The 21,168-nt window shown below is 35.5% G+C and overlaps 2 pseudogenes; one reads left to right on the top strand and one right to left on the bottom strand.

Annotated features, from left to right (window-relative positions):
• The first annotated feature begins 516 nt into the window (after positions 1-516).
• Positions 517-1,900, top strand: LOC128921416 (NADH-ubiquinone oxidoreductase chain 5-like; annotated as a pseudogene).
• Positions 1,901-2,775: 875 nt separating this feature from the next.
• On the bottom strand, positions 2,776-10,807 carry LOC128921415 (cytochrome c oxidase subunit 1-like; annotated as a pseudogene).
• Between the last annotated feature and the right edge of the window lie 10,361 nt (positions 10,808-21,168).

The following is a 21,168-nucleotide window of genomic DNA, read 5'->3' as shown; positions in this document are numbered from 1 at the left end:
GGGGTAAGATTCGGGAATATTTGTTATTATTTCTTCATTGGTTTCCTTTAAATTTATTAATTTTAAAGAGAGATATTTGTTTATTTTGACTTTAATTAATCTAAATAGTTTATTATAAAATATTGATTTGTGGTGTCAATGATATGAGTTAGTCATTTTAGATCGTGAAATATTTATCAATTTGTAGAATTAGATTTTTGGTTTTAATTTCTATTAGAATCAATTTTTTTTTGTCTAGTTTGTTATTTTTAATAAATGATTATACTATCTTTTTGGAGTGAGAAGTTGTAAGTTTAAATTCAGCTAGAATTGTAATAACCTTTTTATTTGATTGAATAAGTTTATTATTTATATCTTTTGTTCTATTAATTGCTTCTTTAGTTATTTATTATAGAAAGGAGTATATGAGAGGTGATTTAAATATTAATCGTTTTATTATATTAGTTCTTATATTTGTTATATCTATAATATTATTAATTATTAGTCCAAATTTGATTAGAATTTTATTAGGATGAGATGGGTTAGGGTTAGTATCTTATTGTTTAGTTATTTATTTTCAAAATGTTAAGTCATATAATGCTGGTATATTGACAGCTTTATCCAATCGGATTGGGGATGTCGCATTTTTATTAGCTATTGCTTGAATGTTAAATTATGGGAGTTGAAACTATATTTTTTATTTAGAAGTTATGAAAAATAGAGTAGAAATGGAAATTATTGGGGCTTTGATTATATTAGCTGCTATAACTAAGAGTGCTCAGATTCCATTTTCATCTTGATTACCTGCTGCTATAGCGGCTCCTACACCAGTTTCTGCTTTAGTTCATTCTTCTACTTTGGTGACTGCTGGGGTTTATTTATTAATTCGATTTAATATTTTGTTGAGAGGTAGATGATTAGGGGATTTATTATTATTATTATCTGGTTTGACTATATTTATAGCTGGATTGGGGGCTAATTTTGAATTTGACCTAAAAAAGATTATTGCCCTATCTACTTTAAGACAATTAGGATTAATAATAAGAATTTTATCTATAGGATTTTATAAATTAGCTTTTTTTCATTTGTTAACTCATGCTTTATTTAAGGCTCTTTTATTTATATGTGCTGGAGCTATTATTCATAATATGAATAATTCTCAAGATATTCGTTTGATAGGAGGGCTTGGTATTTATATACCATTAACATCTGGTTGTTTTAATGTTGCTAATTTAGCGTTGTGTGGTATGCCTTTTTTAGCTGGGTTTTATTCTAAGGACATAATTCTTGAGATTGTTTCTTTAAGTTATATTAATCTATTTTCTTTCTTTCTATATTTTTTTTCTACTGGTTTAACTGTTTGCTATTCTTTTCGATTGGTCTATTATTCAATAACAGGTGAATTAAATTGTGGTTCTTTAAATATGTTAAGAGATGAGGGATGAATTATGCTTCGTGGGATGAGAGGTTTACTAGTAATGAGAATTGTGGGAGGTAGTATGTTAAGTTGATTGATTTTTCCTACACCATATATAATTTGTTTGCCTAGTTATTTGAAGTTGTTAACTTTGTTTGTTTGTATTGTGGGAGGTGTATTAGGCTATTTAATTTCAAATGTTTCTCTATTTTATTTTAATAAATCTTTAAGTAATTATGTTAGCAGTTATTTTTTTGGTTCTATATGATTTATACCTTATATTTCTACGTATGGGATTATTAATTATCCTTTGATTTTAGGAGGAAGAGTATACAAATCTTTTGATCAGGGTTGATCAGAATTTTTAGGGGGTCAAAATTTATATAATGAATTAGGGAAATATTCTCAGCATATATTTGTTATACATAATAATAATTTGAAGATTTATCTTTTATTATTTGTTTTATGAATTACTTTCTTGTTTTCTTTCTTTTTAATATTTTATTCAAATAGCTTAAATGTAGAGCATAACACTGAAGATGTTAGGGTAATTATGTAATTTTTGGATATAGTGAATTAGTTTTAGTAATTTATAAAAATAGTAAAATTTTGTTTTTACAATGAAAATGTAATGTTTTTGCTAAACTATATAAACAGAAGTACAAATGGAGTTTAACCATTAAAAGATAAAAGTTAGCAGCTTTTTCTTGAACGTCATACTTCCTTAATTGGAGAATAACCTCAATTCTATCATTAACAGTGATAAGCCTCTTTTTGGCTTCAATTAAAAAGATTTAGTAAATAATTAATTTTATACATTTAGAGAATAAGGGTATTAAATACCTAAGATTAGGTCGAAACTAATTGCAATAAATCGCTTCATATTCTGTTTAAGGTAGATTGAGAATATCAATACTTTTTGAATGCAAATCAAATGTTATAATTAACTACAACCCTAGGTTTAGTTTGATCAGTTTAATATTCCTTGATTTCATTCATGATATAATCCAATAATTAGAATAATAATGAAAATAATTGAGGTAATTGTTCATATGAAGATGTCTGAAGTAGAGATAATTAGAACTATAGGTAAAATAAGAGCAATTTCTACATCGAAAATTAGAAAAATAATAGTGATTAGGAAGAATCGAAGTGAAAAAGGTAGGCGTGAAGATGACTTTGGATCAAACCCACATTCAAAAGGAGAACATTTTTCTCGATCTGTAAGAGCTTTTTTTGAAAGTACTGAAGCTAAAATTATTACAATTCTGGTGATTGTTATTAGAATTAACCCTATAATAATGATTGAAAAGATTATCTATACTACTGATTAGTAGACCTTATGATTGGAAGTCAAATATACTTATATACTATACAGATAATTAATTAACCTCCTCATCAATAAATTGAGATATAGAGGAATAATCATACAATATCAACGAAATGTCAGTATCATGCGGCTGCTTCAAATCCGAAATGATGAGTTTTAGAAAAATGATTATTTAAATGTCGGATTAAACAGACTAAAAGGAAAGTTGTCCCAATTAATACGTGAATTCCATGGAAGCCTGTTGCTATAAAGAATGTAGAACCGTAAACTGAATCTGCAATAGTAAAAGGTGCTTCGATATATTCATAGGCTTGTAGGATAGTGAAGTAAACTCCTAATAAAACTGTAAAAAATAATCCTTGTGTGGCTTGAGAATGATTACCTTCTATTAATCTATGGTGAGCTCAAGTTACTGTAACTCCAGATGATAAAAGAATTGCTGTATTTAACAAAGGAATTTGGAATGGATTGAATGGTTGAATACCAGCAGGGGGTCATGAAGCACCTAATTCGATGGCAGGTGATAGTCTGCTATGGAAAAATGCTCAAAAGAAGGATACAAAGAATAAGACTTCTGATAAAATAAATAAAATTATTCCTCATCGAAGACCTAGTGTAACTGGTAGGGTATGTAATCCTTGAAATGTTCCTTCTCGTGAGACGTCTCGTCATCATTGATAGACTGTTAGGATAGTAATTACATTTCCTAATAGAAATAGCGAAATGTCGTATTGGTGGAATCATTTAACTAAACCTGATACTGATGTTATAGCTCCGATAGCTCCTGTTAAAGGTCATGGGCTATAATCTACTAAATGGAATGGGTGATTTGAGTGTGTTGACATTAATTTACTTCACTAGAGTATAAAGTACTTAAAACAGCAAATACATATGACTGAATAATAGCTACAGCTGATTCAAGTACTAATAAAGCAATTTGTCCAATTAATAAAAAGGATACAATAACGTAAGATAACGAAGGGCCAGTATTTCCCAATAGGGTTAATAATAAGTGTCCTGCGATTATATTAGCCGCTAGTCGAACAGCTAAAGTTCCTGGCCGAATAATATTACTAATAGTTTCAATACATACCATGAATGGTATTAGTACTGCTGGAGTTCCTTGAGGCACTAGATGGGCGAATATGTGTTGAGTGTGGTTAATTCATCCGTATAATATGAAACATAATCATAGAGGAAGAGCCAAGGTAAGGGTCAATGTTAAATGACTTGTACTTGTGAAGATATAAGGGAATAAACCTATAAAATTATTAAATAGAATTAGAGAAAATAATGAAACGAAAATGAAGGTTGAACCTGAATGACCTGAGGGACCTAATAAGGTTTTGAATTCCTTATGTAGTGTTAGTAAAATAGAATTTCAAAAAATATGTCATCGTGATGGTATTAATCAGTAAGCTGATGGGATTAACAATAATCCTAGGAATGTTCTTATTCAATTTAATGATAAATTGAAAATGCTTGATGAGGGATCGAATACAGAGAATAAATTTGTTATCATTTTCAGTTAAGGGATGTAGATGAATACTTCTTTGAGATTTGAGATTTAGGGGTTTGTGGAAGTACAGAATAATAATTTATTATACTAAACAAAATAAAAGTAATTGAGAAGATAATAAATAAACTTAATCAACCGATAGGAGCTATTTGTGGAATTAAAAAATACTAATTAATTCAGTAATTTCAGTTTGACATACTAATGTTATATTTTAACTAATTTTTTTTCATTAGAAGTAAGTGCTAATTTACTATAAAATGGTTTAAGAGACCAGTACTTGCTTTCAGTCATCTAATGATAAATTATGAGTTAGCTCTGTTAGTAACTCATTTAATAAAATGATTAACAGGGATTCTTTCGATTACAATAGGTATAAAACTGTGATTAGCTCCGCAAATTTCAGAACATTGACCATAGAATAAACCTGGGCGGTTTATTAAAAAATTAGTTTGGTTTAATCGACCTGGAGTTCCATCAACTTTTACTCCTAACGATGGGATTGTTCAAGAGTGGATTACATCTGCGGCTGTCACTAAAATTCGAATTTGTGAATTTATAGGTAAAACTACTCGGTTATCTACGTCTAATAAACGAAATCCATCTGTAGCTAATTCATTAGTAGGGATTATATATGAGTCAAATTCTACATTTATGAAATCTGAATATTCGTAACTTCAGTATCATTGGTGTCCGATAGCCTTTAAAGTTACTGAAGGTTCATTAATTTCATCCAATAAGTAAAGTAGGCGTAGAGAGGGGAAAGCAATAAATAGCAGAACAATTGCTGGAAGAATAGTTCAAATTATTTCAATGGTTTGACCGTGAAGGAGGTTTCGGTTTGTGTAAGTATTGAAGAACAATATAAATATTAAATAACCTACAAGAGTTGTAATTATTACTAAAATTATAAGAGCATGATCATGAAAAAATGTAAGTTGTTCTATAAGAGGAGAGGCACTATCTTGAAGGCCAAGGGCAGCTCATGTTGTCATTAGTTTCTAATAAAAGTAAAATACTTTATATATGGAGCTTAAATCCATTGCACTAATCTGCCATATTAGAAATTAGTTAAAAGAGGTAATTCTGAATAACTATGTTCAGCAGGAGGTGTATTTTGAAGTCATTCAATTGAAGAACTAAGTTGCATTGGGTAAATTACTTGACGTTGAGTAACTAATCTTTCTCAAATAATAAATAAAAAGAAAAGAATTCCTAGTAAAGAAATTGATGAACCAATTGTAGAAACTACGTTTCACGTTGTGTAAGCATCTGGGTAGTCGGAGTAACGTCGAGGTATTCCTGCTAATCCTAAGAAGTGTTGAGGGAAGAAAGTTAAGTTTACACCAATAAATATAATAATAAATTGACTTTTTAATCACTTAGGGTTTAAAACTAACCCAGTAAATAATGGGTATCAGTGTACAAATCCAGCTATAATAGCAAATACTGCTCCTATTGATAAAACATAGTGGAAATGAGCTACTACGTAGTAAGTGTCATGAAGAATAATATCAACAGAAGAGTTGGCTAATACTACTCCAGTTAGTCCCCCAACTGTGAATAAAAATACAAAACCTAAAGCTCATAGCATAGCTGGGGAATAATTTAATTGTGTTCCATGAAGAGTGGCTAGTCATCTGAAAATTTTAATTCCAGTAGGAACAGCAATAATTATTGTAGCTGAAGTGAAGTAAGCTCGAGTATCAACATCTATACCTACTGTAAATATATGGTGGGCTCATACAATAAATCCAAGTAATCCAATTGCTATTATAGCGTAAATTATACCTAAGGAACCAAATGTTTCCTTTTTACCCGATTCTTGTCTAATAATATGAGAAATTATACCGAATCCTGGTAAAATTAAAATATAAACTTCAGGGTGTCCAAAGAATCAAAATAAATGTTGGTATAAAATAGGGTCTCCACCACCAGCCGGGTCGAAGAAAGAGGTGTTTAAATTTCGGTCTGTTAAAAGTATAGTAATAGCTCCGGCTAATACAGGTAGAGATAGAAGTAAAAGAAGAGCTGTCAATACTACGGTGAGGATGAACGATGAGCTGTACGAGTTATACGACGACATTGACATAGTTCAGCGAATAAAAAGACAGCGGCTACGCTGGCTAGGTCATGTTGTCCGAATGGACGAAAACACTCCAGCCCTGAAAGTGTTCGATGCAGTACCCGCCGGAGGAAGCCGAGGAAGGGGAAGGCCTCCACTCCGTTGGAGGGACCAGGTGGAGAGCGACCTGGTTACACTTCGGATCTCCAACTGGCGCCGAACTGCGAAGGAGAGAGACAGGTGGCGCACTATCGTCGATTCGGCTATAACCGGCTAAACGGTTGCAACGCCAATCACATACATACAAATTTTTTCGAGTCTCTGACTACCCCTAATTCCTTAAGTCAACCCACCCTATCTGCAAGGGAACTTTATCTTTGTTCGGTGGAAAATTGTCGCTTCGAAATATTAGCCGAAACTCTTAAGCAATTTTTTAAACAGGTTCATCAATAAGAACACCAATAACGTTAATTATGTCGGGTGATCCAAGTAGAGCCTTTTTTTGACAAATCACGTGTCACCCAAGTAAAGCTGTCATTTTATTTTTGTTCAGTATTGATTGGCATTTCATCGTGAAAAGACGTGCGCCTTAACAACGTTAACAAATTCTTCAGCTTTATTACGAAAATTAACGTTCTGTAAAGAATGTGTTTCGCTCAACTTATGGTTAAAATAATCGGCTAACTGAGCATACTATTCGCAACACCATCACCCATCTTGGGACCCAGCATTCATTATTATATTATTGGGCCAGTCGATTGGCCAACAAGATCGTGTGAGATCATACCGTTAGACTTTTTCCTGTGGGGATATGTAAAGTCTGAATTATATCTGGACAATCCCGGCTGGATTTAGGCTTTGGAGCAAAACATCACCCGTATCATTCGCCAGTTACTAGTCGAATTGCTCGAACGAGTCATTGAAAATTGGACTCAACGGATGGAAAATCTGAAACGTAGCCGCGGCCAACATTTGAATGAGATGAACAGATGAAAGAGATAATCTTTTTAATGCCAACGAGTGTTCTTTCGAAGTATAATAAATTGAGTTTGCTGTGGTTTTTTCTTTAAAAAAGTAGGGAACCTCGAAATCGTTCACCCTCTATGTAGAGCTCCCTTGTTTCGGTTCTATATCTAGATTTGTGTAAAAATAAAAAAAAAAATACAAAAAACAATGAACTGGTTCTTTAAGTAAGTCAACGATCGATACTAAGATTCGGACTTCCCTCTGGATGCTGTGTTGATTTGAATATTTGTTGAAGAATCGCTTGTCCGTATATGAATAACGAACATTAAAATTATCTATATCATTATTAAATGTCCGAAATTACAATAAGTGTCACTCGGAGGTACAGAGAGGATTATTTCGTTCAAGACTTTCTAATACTATAAGTTTCTGATTAAATAAATTTTAATGTGACTTTTCAACATAAATTTTTTGAGCGCTAACATAGAGTTTCTAGACTCTTGTCACTGAAGAGATACACACAATTTTTAAACTACTCTTCTTTCAATGTTAAGCCTTCTAATACTTATGAACTGAATGTTAGACTATGCAACTTCCTACAACTTTAAACAAACTGCTGTATACACCTCATTCGGTCTCCAGGATAGGAAATCTTATTGAAATTTGCACCGCAAATGTACAATTTATGATCATCTCCCTTAATTATCAAGATGAGTTGGGCTCACTTAAAGACAGTGTGTGTATGAAGGAATGCGGATATGCCATGGAAACTGCAAGCGACTAAATGCCACACTCGTTGCAGTAGTCAACCAATTTTCGTAACAAAGTGAAATGACTTGAAACGTATTTCCCACACTCGAAGCTGATGGCTCTTCTATTTTGCATAAAGACGAACAAATATCGTTCTAAATTCACAAAAACACATACACTCTTGCCACATTGGTCGCCTCGTTTTGTGTAAACTTTTTCACTAACTAAAAGTGTCTTGCTTCTAACAGTCTTCTGGGTTCTACTCCCGTCCAAGCATACCATTTTGTTATCTTAATGATAGATGAGTACATGGAATAGGTTTTCTCAACAAAAAGTCATTTGAATATACAAATTTTTTCATGTTGCCTTTAATTGATGATTAAAAACACAGCAGTAGTTGGCATAACACCAACCAACCACCAACAACAACTACAACAATAGCAAAGTGGTAGATTTAGTTACATTATGAGTACAATGCCAGTTTTGTAGCAAATCGAAAGACAAACCGAGCGACCAACCAATTTCGTGTTAGCCAGGTGCATGAAAAAGCGCACGAAGTTGAGTAAGCTGAGAACGGGGGCTCTGTGGGGCATGCAACTGTTGCACTAGATGCAATGAGACACTTCTAGCGATGGCCAACGAGAGTTAGGCGATGCTGTGTGAAGTTGGTGTTAAGCTGTTGAAGTGAAGGCTTGATTTGGTCCATTGCTTCAAGCTCTTTGCAGGTGTGTGTGTATCTGTAGCTGTGCTTTGATTGTTGCACGCTGATAGGCGCTGATCGTGCGCTTTTGTTGTTGTAGTGGGTATTGCTATGGTAGCGAACGAACGGAAAACTGGTGTGACGGCATTGCTAGCGGCACAGCTGCTCTTGGAGCTAAATACATACATACATATTTATATACAGGGACTGGCGCAACATGTGGCAGGCAGCGATGCAAGTGGTCAGCTAAGCTGGATCGTTGGAGTGGCAATCGAATTTTTCTAGAGCAACAACAAAGCACTGATTGAGCACAGGTTTACATTAACAAAAAACAAAAAAACAACAACATGGAAAGCCTACAAAACAAAAATGATAAAGAATGACAGCAAAATAAAGAAGAAAGAATAACAACAAACGGAAAAATGAAAACAAAAACAATAAAAAACCAAAATCAAAAAGATAAAAAACAACAAAATTAACAACAACAATACAAAAATTGAAAGCAACAACAACAAAAAGAAAGGTGAACAACGACAACAAAAAATCAAAAATTACAAAAAAAGTTAAAAACAACAACAGAAGTAAAAGCATCCACGATAACAATAAAAACAAGAAAAGGCAACAACAACAACAAATAGCGATGGAGCCAAGTGCTTAATGACTACGATTGTTGTAACATCACAAAGATTTATTGCAACTTGATGTTGCACTATTTTTCATTGCTCATCGCTCTTGCCACAAACGGCGTGTTGCACGCTACACGCTCGCTTTATTGCCTTATTTTCCGTATCTCGCTCTCTCAGGTGGAGCTAACTTTTTGATCAATTTCGTTGTGTTTTGTTTTTTGCTGGTGGGGGGGGGGTTCAAAGTTTATTATGCACCGTTGTCAACCGATTTGTCACCGCTGGCGCTGCGGTGTGATTGCAATGCTGCACTCTGGTATTGTATGTAGCATGTACAATGTACACCATACCGACGACCGTCAAAGTTTTCGACAGCAATGCGGCTATGTTAATTTTGTGGCAAGCACAACCGAAAAAGTTCAACTTATTTAAATGAAGTGTCACATGGAGTGTAAATAAAGAGATTATATATGTATTTCAAAACAAAGAATAAAAAAAGCAAAAATATAGAAACAAAATATAATAATATATTATAGTATAATGCATGCAAACATATATTTGAGTAGATAGTAAATGTGTGTAGAGGAGAAGACAAAATTTCACTAATATGAACTCGTGTTTACAGTTTAAAAATTATAAATTTTCATACTTGACTGTACAATACTCCAAAGATCCTAATATAGTATAATGTAAGTCAGACTCGGGGTAATTGTTTTTCCTATTAAACAGCAGCTTCAGAAAGAGAGAAAACGTTAAGTGATTTTTTTTGCAATCAAACAAAGGTAGTCAGTCTAATCAATCTTTACTAATGAACCAAAAGATCACTTTGAAGAAAGCACAGGAAAGATGAAAAAGCTGACTATTAGCAAAAAAGAACTTATGAAGCAGCTACCAATGAGAAGCCAATTGAAAACGCTACATAGAGCAGAAATGTTAGACTAAACTTCTGAAAGAAACTCTTTCCGTCAACCACACTGAAGCAGATATACATATCTACTGAATCTACATCTACCACTATTTATAATTCTTTTGTAAATCAGTGTAGCTATCTTTAAGTTCAATATTGGCCTACATTTGTAACCGACAAAAAGTGGTCCCATGGATTTTCAGTGCAATTTTATACCAAAAAGCTTGTTGAAAGAATCTAATATAACATCAATTCTAGGAAGCCATTCTGAGCATAAAATTGGCCTTAATCCTAATCCTAAACTGATCTCCAACTTCTTTAAACCACCTGAAAAATACGATTTATAGACAGTCTTCTACTTCGTTGAAGCAAGTTAGCCAAGGGAAGTGCACTGTTTCGAATATTCCATAGTCGCTGGTCTCAAACCAGTCGGTTGTTTGAAACGAAGTAGAAACTCCTTCGGATTGTGATTAAATAGTGTCAAACACTGCTATGAAGTGGTATTACCTTTGCGATTGTTGTCCGGAGTGAGAAGACATCGACAGTTTTATCATTCCAATATTTCATATGGTCGTTAGCGTTAGCTGGCTAGCAATCTTTTGGAATGCTCAATATCTCACTATCCCGCGTGACTTCAGTCGGCGATCTCTTTATATGAATTCTGGACTTTTGTTGTATTATTTTGGTAATCATGTTCCTTGGCTGAGTTACAAATGGTTTAACTCTGTTTTTTTTTTTTGGTAAAATGTATCTATATATTGAGTATAAGGTTATTTTTACACGTTGAGTCTTTCAGCTAAAATCGGTCCAAAATCGTGACAGTGTACATGATTTTATTTCACAATTCGCTGCTAAAGATTGAACCCTTGAAATTTGACACTATTGAGCCCATTATTTGAAATAATTCGACAAAACATCTCCAACTCATCAGATTCATTAAAACATACTTGAAATATGAGACTATTAAAAACAAATTTTCAGAAGCATGCCACTTGAACACTTCCAAATTAAGTGGTACGTTAAAAATAAATTTAATTCTAAAGTGAAAAGCACATTATTTAACGAATAATCAATTAGTCATAATCCGGTAGCCACAAATGCCACCGCGAGCACCCAAAAGTTGTCAAAAGTAAAAAGTGTGCAAAACAAAAACAAAAAAACACCAAACTGTGTAAAAAAACAGCTCAAACAAAACGCAATCTACCACGAAGTGCTGCAGCAACAACACCGTGAAGTGAGCGCTACCAGCTATCAGCAATTGAGTATCAGCAAACAAAAACAACAACACCAACAACAGACTACCAACAAGCCCAGTAGCAGACAAACACCGAGCCAAGCAACGCGATAGCCAAGCAGCAACCGCCACCAATCAATTTAATCTGATGTTGATCTGATGCTATCGTTTACCCTTAAGTTAAAATTCATTTGAATATCCCAACATCCTATTTCAATTTAAATTCAAATCCGCAAACATGCGCTCATTTCGGGCAACGAATGAGCTTGCCACCACTACCACCAACAACAAGTACAACGAACAAAGTGAGGAAAACTTTTGCATTGCCACAACGCCCTGCGGCTGCCACACTTGTGCGCTGAGCAGAATATGTACCTGCAAAACGCTGCCGCTGCCAGCTATGTCGTATGTTGTGGCATGTCTTTCGACTTGCCACTTGCCACATCCCTTCTTCGGCTACATGCTGCATGCACATTTTTGATGTGGCGCAGATAATCTGCAATCTTCTTGCAATGGTCACACTGCCACTCAGCCGGTATGCGGTTACCGCATTTAGTTACTCAACCAGCCGTAGATGAATTGGCAATATACATATCCCTCACTCCTCATCTCCGCAGCATATCCAGACAACCAGTGTCGTATATAAGTCCTTCCAAGCGCATATGTGTTCTTGCAGGACTCCACTGTTGGCCCCCACAAAAATCCACCACCCACTTTTGCTAAACGAAAGTCATTCTGCTGAATTGCGGCATTCACCGTTATCTAGTGTGTGTGTCCGTGTGTGTATTTGTGCCGACTACACATTGTCCTCTCTTGTTGGCCGCAAAGCGCTCGGCAATCGTACGAAAAAATCTCCCCAAAAAAATTGAGATAAAATAAAATAAAATTTGGTCACAAAGAAAACCTTATCTAAATCGTTTTCTGAAATTTGAATTCCAATTCACTTGCCAACATCAAAAAATAGTTACTGTTGACCTAATCTTAATTGGATTTTTTATATTTCATTAAGTTGTAGTAGCAGAATAAACGGAAGTTAAAACTAACTGTCACACGTATGGGGGAGACACTGTTGAAATATTTATCAGAGAATAAATAGAGTGGGCCAAGTAGGCTTTTGTTTTTTAAAATTCTAAAAATTTAGAATATTTCCGATATAAAATACTATACTATACTATATTTTACATAAAAATGGTATACCGCAACTGTTGCGTAAAGTACGGGTTTCTCGCTCTATAGTCGTCTCAGTGTTAAAAAAGTCCTAACAATTAAGAATCCCAGCTCTCTAATAGGTAACTGGCTGAGATGTTTCAGCTACCGAATTAATTTTAACAGGACGGCCAGGTTTTGTCTTGTATTAGTTTTATCCAGTGTATCTCTGGTCCATCCTTCTGAAACACTAGAACAAAACAGTTATTCTGCGGCGATCAGTCGGATCTGATATTGATTGATGAACTGTCAAACGACATCCTTCTATGGCTCAGGTTAGCAGATTTCTCAAAAAGAATGTCAACATATGAGTAAGAGAAGTCCAGCATGCTTAAAGTCAACGAAACGCGGCGTCAGAGATATGGCTCTATTTTAGCATATGGGAAATATTTTCTTATTGGAATAAGAAGATACGATATGCTTACTCCATATATTTTCCACCGGGTTTGATATCGTTCGCTTAGCGCTATTAAAAAGGAATATTTAGTTACTCAAAGGATCACAACTTGAATTTTGTGGTTCAAGCTTTATTAAACTAACCTGGATTTGAGAAGAAAATGTCCGACAGCAAGAATTTGCGTTCCTAACGATACCTTTAGACAATAAGAACGTTAAGGTGTTACATGGGTTTCAATTTTTTGTTTTTTGGCTGATTAATTTCTACAACATCTCAAGAATATAATCTTAAATTTTCAAGTCGAACCGAAAAATAGTTTTGGAGATACAGTATTATCCTTACTCAAAACTTTTTCGAGATACAATTTACTCGTGTTGGAACGAAGGATTCTTTTTTTTTTCAAATTACAACTATTTAAAAAATGTCAAGCGAATTTTACAGAAATTCTTTTTTTTGGAAAAATGTCTGCCAAAATTCTTTTTTACTTTTTTTGTCGTTTCTTTGTTCAAGCACGTTATGGTCTTAACTACAACGCCTATTTTTTTTTACAGCTTAGATGATCCTGTCAGGAGTTATGTTTACAACGCGGACGCAGCTGTTTTCGGAGGGGTCACCGGAAATTACGTCATAAGGAGGAGTTTTTTTCAGAAATTATTCTTTATATATGTATCTATAAAACTAAAAAAATTTTGAATTAAATAAATAACTTTTTACATAAAAAAAAATAATATTGAAAATAGCCCTTTTTTACCCGAAAAGACCCACGTAACGCCTTTAATGAATTGGTGAGTACAAGAAGGCTGGGGCCACAATTTGGAAAACCCTAAACATCTGGTACCATTTATCAGATCCTTACAAGTTCTTTGGAAGACAGTGAACTGGAATCATCTTAACACTTACTGGTAAACTATTTTTTGAGAAAGTAGTATTAAAACAAACTGTCGCTAAATTTGTAAGCCTTAAAGAAAAATTAAAAGTTTTGGACTATTTTATTATTTTATGATTAGTTCGAACTAAGTTTCTTGGAGTAAGATCTCAGCATAACTAAGTTGCTTTCGACTTTATAAAATAAAGTATATTTCTGAAAGTGTTTGACTTTCGCTAGACCCTCCATATCATGAAAACACAATATGCTCAAACAAAAAGCTGTAAGATAATCTTTATAAAAAGTACCGAGTACTAGCCACTAGTTGAGCGGGGTTCAAGTGGTATTTACAAGGGTTGTCTCGATATATCGTTTAAAAATCAAAAAAATGAAATGCCATCTAAATTAGCCTCGGAAACTTGGAACCTACAACAAAAGCCATTTTATATGCTCCAGTTGGATATTCACACATTAAGTTGCAGGCTTTGACCTCTTGGCAGCAGACCGCCGTCCCGTCTGTATGACGAGTCTCAAATTAGGTTGACTGTGTCGTAAAAAAGGAAACTCTGTGATATTAAGAAATATAACCGCATAGTTTTGCTGAGCCAACAACTGCCAGATTTTAATTAAAATCTCGGCACACAACCGAGTATTCCTTGCGGATTTTTCGGTTCAACAGGATGGCGTACGCACGCTACAGTTGTCAGGAATGCGCCATAAAGGCAAGTAATGCAACCGTTTTGACTTGTCGGCATTTCATTATGTATATGTATGTATGTATGTGCCCGTTGGTTGCAAGTTGTAAGTTGCAACAACGCATTGCAATAACGGCCGAAAAACACGTCGCAACAAAAGTGGCTTGGCAAACGCTCGCAGTGAAATGAAATTATTATGAAGAGCAAGCGTGCAAGCAACGGAGCAAAACACCAAAAAAATATATGCCGCTGAAAGGGAGTGCAAAGTAACGGTTGAGGCGGCAAAAGAGGAGGCGGGGAGTGCACGAAAAAATGTATCTAAACGGTGGACATCATACAGTTAGTTTGCTAAAGTCCTAGCCATGGCTGACGGCTGCTCCTGAGAAATACAATTTTCCCAAACATTAGCTGCGTCGACGGCGAGCGGACGAGGCATGAGGAGGCCGGCGCAGCATTTTCACCTTTTTAGTGGTCATGAGACGAGCGCGTCGCGTTGCGCACGAACAACGCGCAAAGCGTGCTATTGTTGCAAGTGTAGCACAAGTAATAGCCGTGCGACCATCACTGTGTGTGAGTATGTGTGGAAGTGTGTGGCATGTTGCAACAGCTGCTCGGCATTTGCATTTTGCGGCGCGGCCACATTCTCGCCTTGGAGGTCGACCCACTCAGGTGGAACGTGTCGCCGTCGCCGCCCTGCTGCACATGCAAAGTGCAACAGCAACAACAAAAACAACATTTTCGCAAGCAAGCTTTTGGGCGTTGTGCACCTGAGGCAGCCGGCGTTAGCAAAAAGCAGCAACAACACCAACAACAACAACTGCAATATAACTTATGACTTGTGTGCATTCGTGCAGCTTGCAACGCGCACATTTGCAAGTTGTTGGCCAAGTTGATTGCGTTGTTGCTGCCACCGGTGTTTGTAATGCGCTTGTTGTTGTTGGTTTACGCGTTGATTGCGCTCATGTTGCTGTTGTTGCCGTCACGCTTGCTCATTTTTGTAGCTGTTTGCATGGCAATTCGCGCTTTTCCGGCATTGCATGGCTGCAGCACTGTGCCACACAAGCAACACACGTATGTGTGGATGAATATGAGCTTTTTTATATGTACTTGTGTATGTGTATGTTTGTAAATATCTGCATAAACGCACTAGCATCCTTGCAATTGCTGCTTGATTGCTAGTGGCTGTTGCCTGTTAGCTACTTGTCTGTTGTCTACTTGCAGCATTGCTCGCTGTACAAGGTGCACTGTTGCTACAATATCGGTGCTACTATAAAGTAAACGTGCACTTGTTACAGCCGCTTTTCTGCTGCACGTGCATTCATAGGTGTTTGAATGTATGTCCCGGGATTTTGTATCTTCGTTACAATATTATTGGCTAATAAATTTTTACGTGTGGCAGTTGCAGTTTGAAACACTTTTGCGCAGTCGATAGGAAAACAACTATTTTTTATCGCTCCATATCGGAGTAAAAGAATAGCTTATGTTTTTTTTACAAAGCTCGAAGCTTTATTCATGTTACTATTCTGTTGGTTATACTTGTAAGACCACCAGAGGAGATCTAGCGGTTGCTGCTCTGATTACATCGAATTTGTGGAGGGAACACTTCTCCAGCCTGCTTAATGGTAGTGAAAGCATAAAACCAGAAGAATGCGAACTAGATATCCCATGGATGACGATGGAACAGATATTCCATGAACCAATCCGAAATCAAATACGGCGACGAAGAACTGATTGCCAATTATCGTGGCATAAACTTCATCAATATCGCGTATAAGGTTCTATAGAGCGTACTGTGTGCAAGACTAAAGCCCACCGTCAACAAACTGATTGGACTGGAAATCCTACAGATATTTAAAAAAGATGATCGACACATACCACCTATTTATCGATTTTGAAGTTGCCTTCGACAGTACGAATAAGTTGAATTTGGTATCTCCGCATAGCTATACGGCTGTGTGAACTGACGTTAACCAACACGAAAAGATCCGTCAGGATCAGGAAGGACTTCTCCGAGCCGTTCGATACCAAATGTGGTCTAATAGACTCTTCCTACCGTCTGAGATTAAAGAAGATTCCCGACAAATATTTATAAAGAACATGAAACATTTTGACAAAAAACATGTTTTCCAGTTGGTATAATGAAGAGAAAGGTGTTTGGGGAATAATGTTGGAGAAATAGTGAAGTTATATTATTATTATTATTAAACAAGCTAATGTTATATACAAAATGGTAAACCGATCAGGAATGTTGGCAATATTTTTGAAGAAGGACAATAACCAGGCAACTCTATACTCCTATGTCGATACTTTTGGTTGACTTTTTGGTGACATTGTCCACGAATTTTATTCGATATTTTCTCAATTTCATTGAATTTCTACATCATTTCAAAAAGACTGGTGTAGAAATATAGCAAAAAGTTCTGGAAGAGTTATAAAAAAATGGTTCTAAATTTCTGATATTAATATCTTCATATCACCCTATAAAGACCATGAATCGACAGTTCTAAGATATATTTGTGGTGTATACTGCCGAATTGACAGTTCTTGATTATATATAAAACTAGAACTTTTGATTCAGATTTATTGAAATACTCTTAACCTCTTGAAATACTCTTCGACCATAAAAGCTTCTTCTTTCTTATTTCGTTTAATAAAATTAACATGAATTGGATTTAATTCAGTAGATGAATATAGCTCTTTAGCAAATAATAAATAGGAAGTTTCAAAAAATAAAACCTACAATCATTGACAGTTTGCTATATTTTTTTTCTCGAGACTAAGTTAGTACCGAATGGATATAATTTATCTAACAGCATCTCTTTCAGAAATAAGACTGCAAGTCTTTAAGATATTCTTGTATGAATCTACAGGAGGTATTGACAGGAAATCATAAAAGAAACAGGGATTAAGAAGTTGACTGTAAAAATTTGCAACAGGTATGTTTTAAAGGAGGGAGGCGCTTACATAAAATCTTTTATAGGAAATTATTGGGACAAAATTGTTATTGAACTGGATACATTTCCAGAATGCTTCTTAGCAAAGTAAATGCATAATGGGAAAAGAGGAAGCACTTTATAAGACTTTCCAACTTCAAAACCCATATCCGTACTCTTATCAGTGGAAGACGCATAATCTAATATTATTAAGTACGATTAATCTGTTTATATGTACATATTATTAGAGGATTTAAGGATTATTAAGGATTTATTTAACCTTAAATGAGCTTTTATTCTATTTCTAAGCTTCTTATTAAATTAAATACCAATGTCCTTAATTTAGGTGTTTTCAATTAAAATCTTCCCTATTAAAATCTTAGATACAACTTTAATACTATTTTCAAAACAGACATAAATAATATTGCTTTGTGACCAGCTTTTACATTTTAAAGCCGAATTTCCTTCTTCCTTGCAGCAATCATTTTTTACACTAACGCAAACAAATTACCGGTTTCATAAATACTATTTATGCCACAATAATCGTCGAAATATATTTAACGAGCAAATTAATAACTTGCGCAAGACGAAAACCACTAACAAAACGGAAAATACACAAATATACCCGCACCGACTGAAGAGCTTTTCCTCGTAAACTTTACTGCAGTTTAATATTTGGAAATTCAAAATTGTTTATAGATTCAAACCGCATACATTTATTTTATGCACATTAAAAGAGAGCAAACAAATTTTGGTTATTTGCTGATAAATGCTTTCTGCATAACCCAAAAACTTAAATATTAGGGTATATGTACTATATATGTAGGCAGTATATTCCGTAAGTAGGGATGTACTTATTTTAAAGGTGGAATGATTTTATTATTTATTTATATCTTCATCGTTATCTTCTAATGTGTTGTAGTTCTTGACATCATAGGCCTCACCAAAAGACCGTCAACGCAATTTTTTTCCAGAAAATCGAATGAGATTGGTCTGGTGGTGAACGAGGTCAAGACAAAGTACCTGGAAGCTACACACAAAAATTCCTGTCGTCTTGGGAACTACGTCACTGTTGGCAACGATACATTTGAATACTGCTTTGATGGCGACGTCTTTGTTTATCTCGAAACCAGCGTAAATACCACTAGCAATCTAAGTTATGGGGATTACTGAATAACTCTAGCACCTGTTGGCAACTTTGGGATCGGTAGGCAATTGAGGAGCAGATCCCTCTGACGAGGGAAAATTACGTTCTATAAGTCTCTCATCATTCCCGTCCTATTATATGGCCAAAAAACATGGACGATGAGAAACCCAGATGAGAAGTTACTTGGAGCATTCAAGATCTTTGGAGTCGTCCACGTGAACAAGAAGTACCGAAACTGTATGAGCTCTATGGCTATATGTCGTACATATGGAAGATGGTGCTCCAGTGAAAAACTCTTTCGATTCGAGACCCATTGGTCGACACGCTCACGCATCCAATGGACGGACCAAGTGTATTTAAGCCTGCATGTGGGATGTAAAACTGACGTGGATTCGCAAAGGATAGAAGCAACGGGTGCGAGGTCTCTGCTTTTATGATAAGTCAAACGCTTGTGTAAGACATTTTTCTTATCAGAACGAATGTTCTAATGGGTGTTATTAGTCTTATTAGAGTGAATACAATCCAAAGTGTATGATCAATTTCTAATATGTATTTTTGATGCAATCTTTGGAAGTAATTAAGTCCGATTTCTGGTTGAAGGAAGTAATATAATGGTTACCTCCGATGGTGCTTTGGAAAATTCCATATTATGAGCAGTCTCAGTCGTGTCACTTCGTTTGAATTATAGAAGGAGTGTTATGTCGGAGAAGCGAAGATTTTACACTCACTCATCAATATTTAGCATCGCAATTACTATATGACAACCCTTGGCTGTTATTTTTTAAGGTCGTGGCAAGTTTTAAAACCTCCTTACTTTGTTATGAGTGATTTCTAATTAATAAATAATGTCTTGAATCGACTCACACCAGCAAATAAGAGCATCCCTTACAATTTAATCCCAAAAAAAAAAAAAATACTGAAACGCCAGCAAAAATTTTGGCTTCATAAATTTTCCGCAAACGACAAAGTTCGCCTTAAATTAGCCACTGCAACCTCAAGTCGAAAATTGTGCAACAATTCATTAGAAGCACACTCTTGTTGTTGTTATTATTTTTTACTGCTTTCGACAACCTTTTGTTTAAGCATGTATTCGTGTATGTGTGTCTAAGTGTTTGGCTTGTCAATTTAATCGAATATAAAACTTGTTTCTGACAAATTTTTGACGCAGCCTAAGCTAAGTCGAGCCAAAATCAAGGCAAAAGCCGGCCGAAAGGACGGACGTACGGTCAACACAGCAGCAGCAAGTACGCAAAACCCAACGCATTAGTTAGTTTACGGACGCACCACAAATCCTTTGCTTAATTGTTGTTGCATGCGTGCAAATGGCAGCCAAGACGAATTGATCGGACGAAGTTTGGGCAACAAACCAAATAATAAACTGACCAACACGACTGACCGCACGGCCGGCCAAGCGTATGAAGAAGCATGATTTTGCATAAAATGAGAGCAGCAAACAACAAAAAAAGGGGTCGGTTCGCACGGAATAGGGGGGGGGGGGTATTTGAGTAGGCGTTTGGTGTGTCGAGAGACAGCTACTTATGGATTTTGCGTTGTTTGCAGGATAACAAAGCAAACAAACACAAGTATGCCGATAACATTTTTGCTGATAATGCTGGAGAAGGAGAGTGTGTGTGTGTGGCAGTGAAATGTGGCACGGAAGTCGGTGTGCTGCTTAAGGACACGCCAATATGTTTTGAAGACAGCAAAAGGATTTTCGAGTTGTAGTGTTTGTATATGGCACTACTGCTGATATACATATTCATGTATATATATGTATGTATGTGTGTGTGTACTTGCTACTTTGCGTCAATCTTTAAGCCAAATGAAGTGTTCCGCACAACCAATGACACGCTCAACCAAATATTTTGCCAGCAAATTGCTGTCTTTGATGGTCATCGCTCAGCGCCAACAACACTTCCGTCGTAAGTAGAGCTTCTCGTAAGTATGTATGTGTATTTTGGGGCACTTCCTAAGTCACTATAATCAATCATGTGGTGTTTAAGAGTTCACTACAGTGTCACTCGGCACAAGCAAATGAGTCAAGGATGATGTGATAAAGCACCGAAAAAGGTTAAGCAGTTCGCAGCGTATGCGGGTCAAAAGATGAAAAATTTAAATTTGCAAATTTTTCTTGATCGATGTCAGTGATGTGTGGGACTGGCGGGAAGAGTAGGTGCGACTTTATGACTAACTACCGAAAAGTTATAAGTGTCACAGCCTTTGGCCATAGACGTGATAAGCAGCTTTATAGATTTCTTTTTCATACAAAAAAAACCAACACTATCGCACATTAGTTTTCCGGCATATGACATGCTGACTCATAAAGTGTCAGCGTTGCATTTAAGGCTGTAACTATTGGCTAGGGTCGCTTTGGTCTGTCATAAAACAGCTCCTTCTGTAGAGAAATATTCGCGTGCGTGTATGAAATTTTACGATTG

The sequence above is a fragment of the Zeugodacus cucurbitae genome, chromosome 4, assembly GCF_028554725.1.
Source record: "Zeugodacus cucurbitae isolate PBARC_wt_2022May chromosome 4, idZeuCucr1.2, whole genome shotgun sequence".
NCBI lineage: Eukaryota > Metazoa > Arthropoda > Insecta > Diptera > Tephritidae > Zeugodacus > Zeugodacus cucurbitae.
The sequence above is the reverse complement of the archived record's forward strand: the minus strand, read 5'-3'. Positions and strand labels throughout refer to the sequence as shown.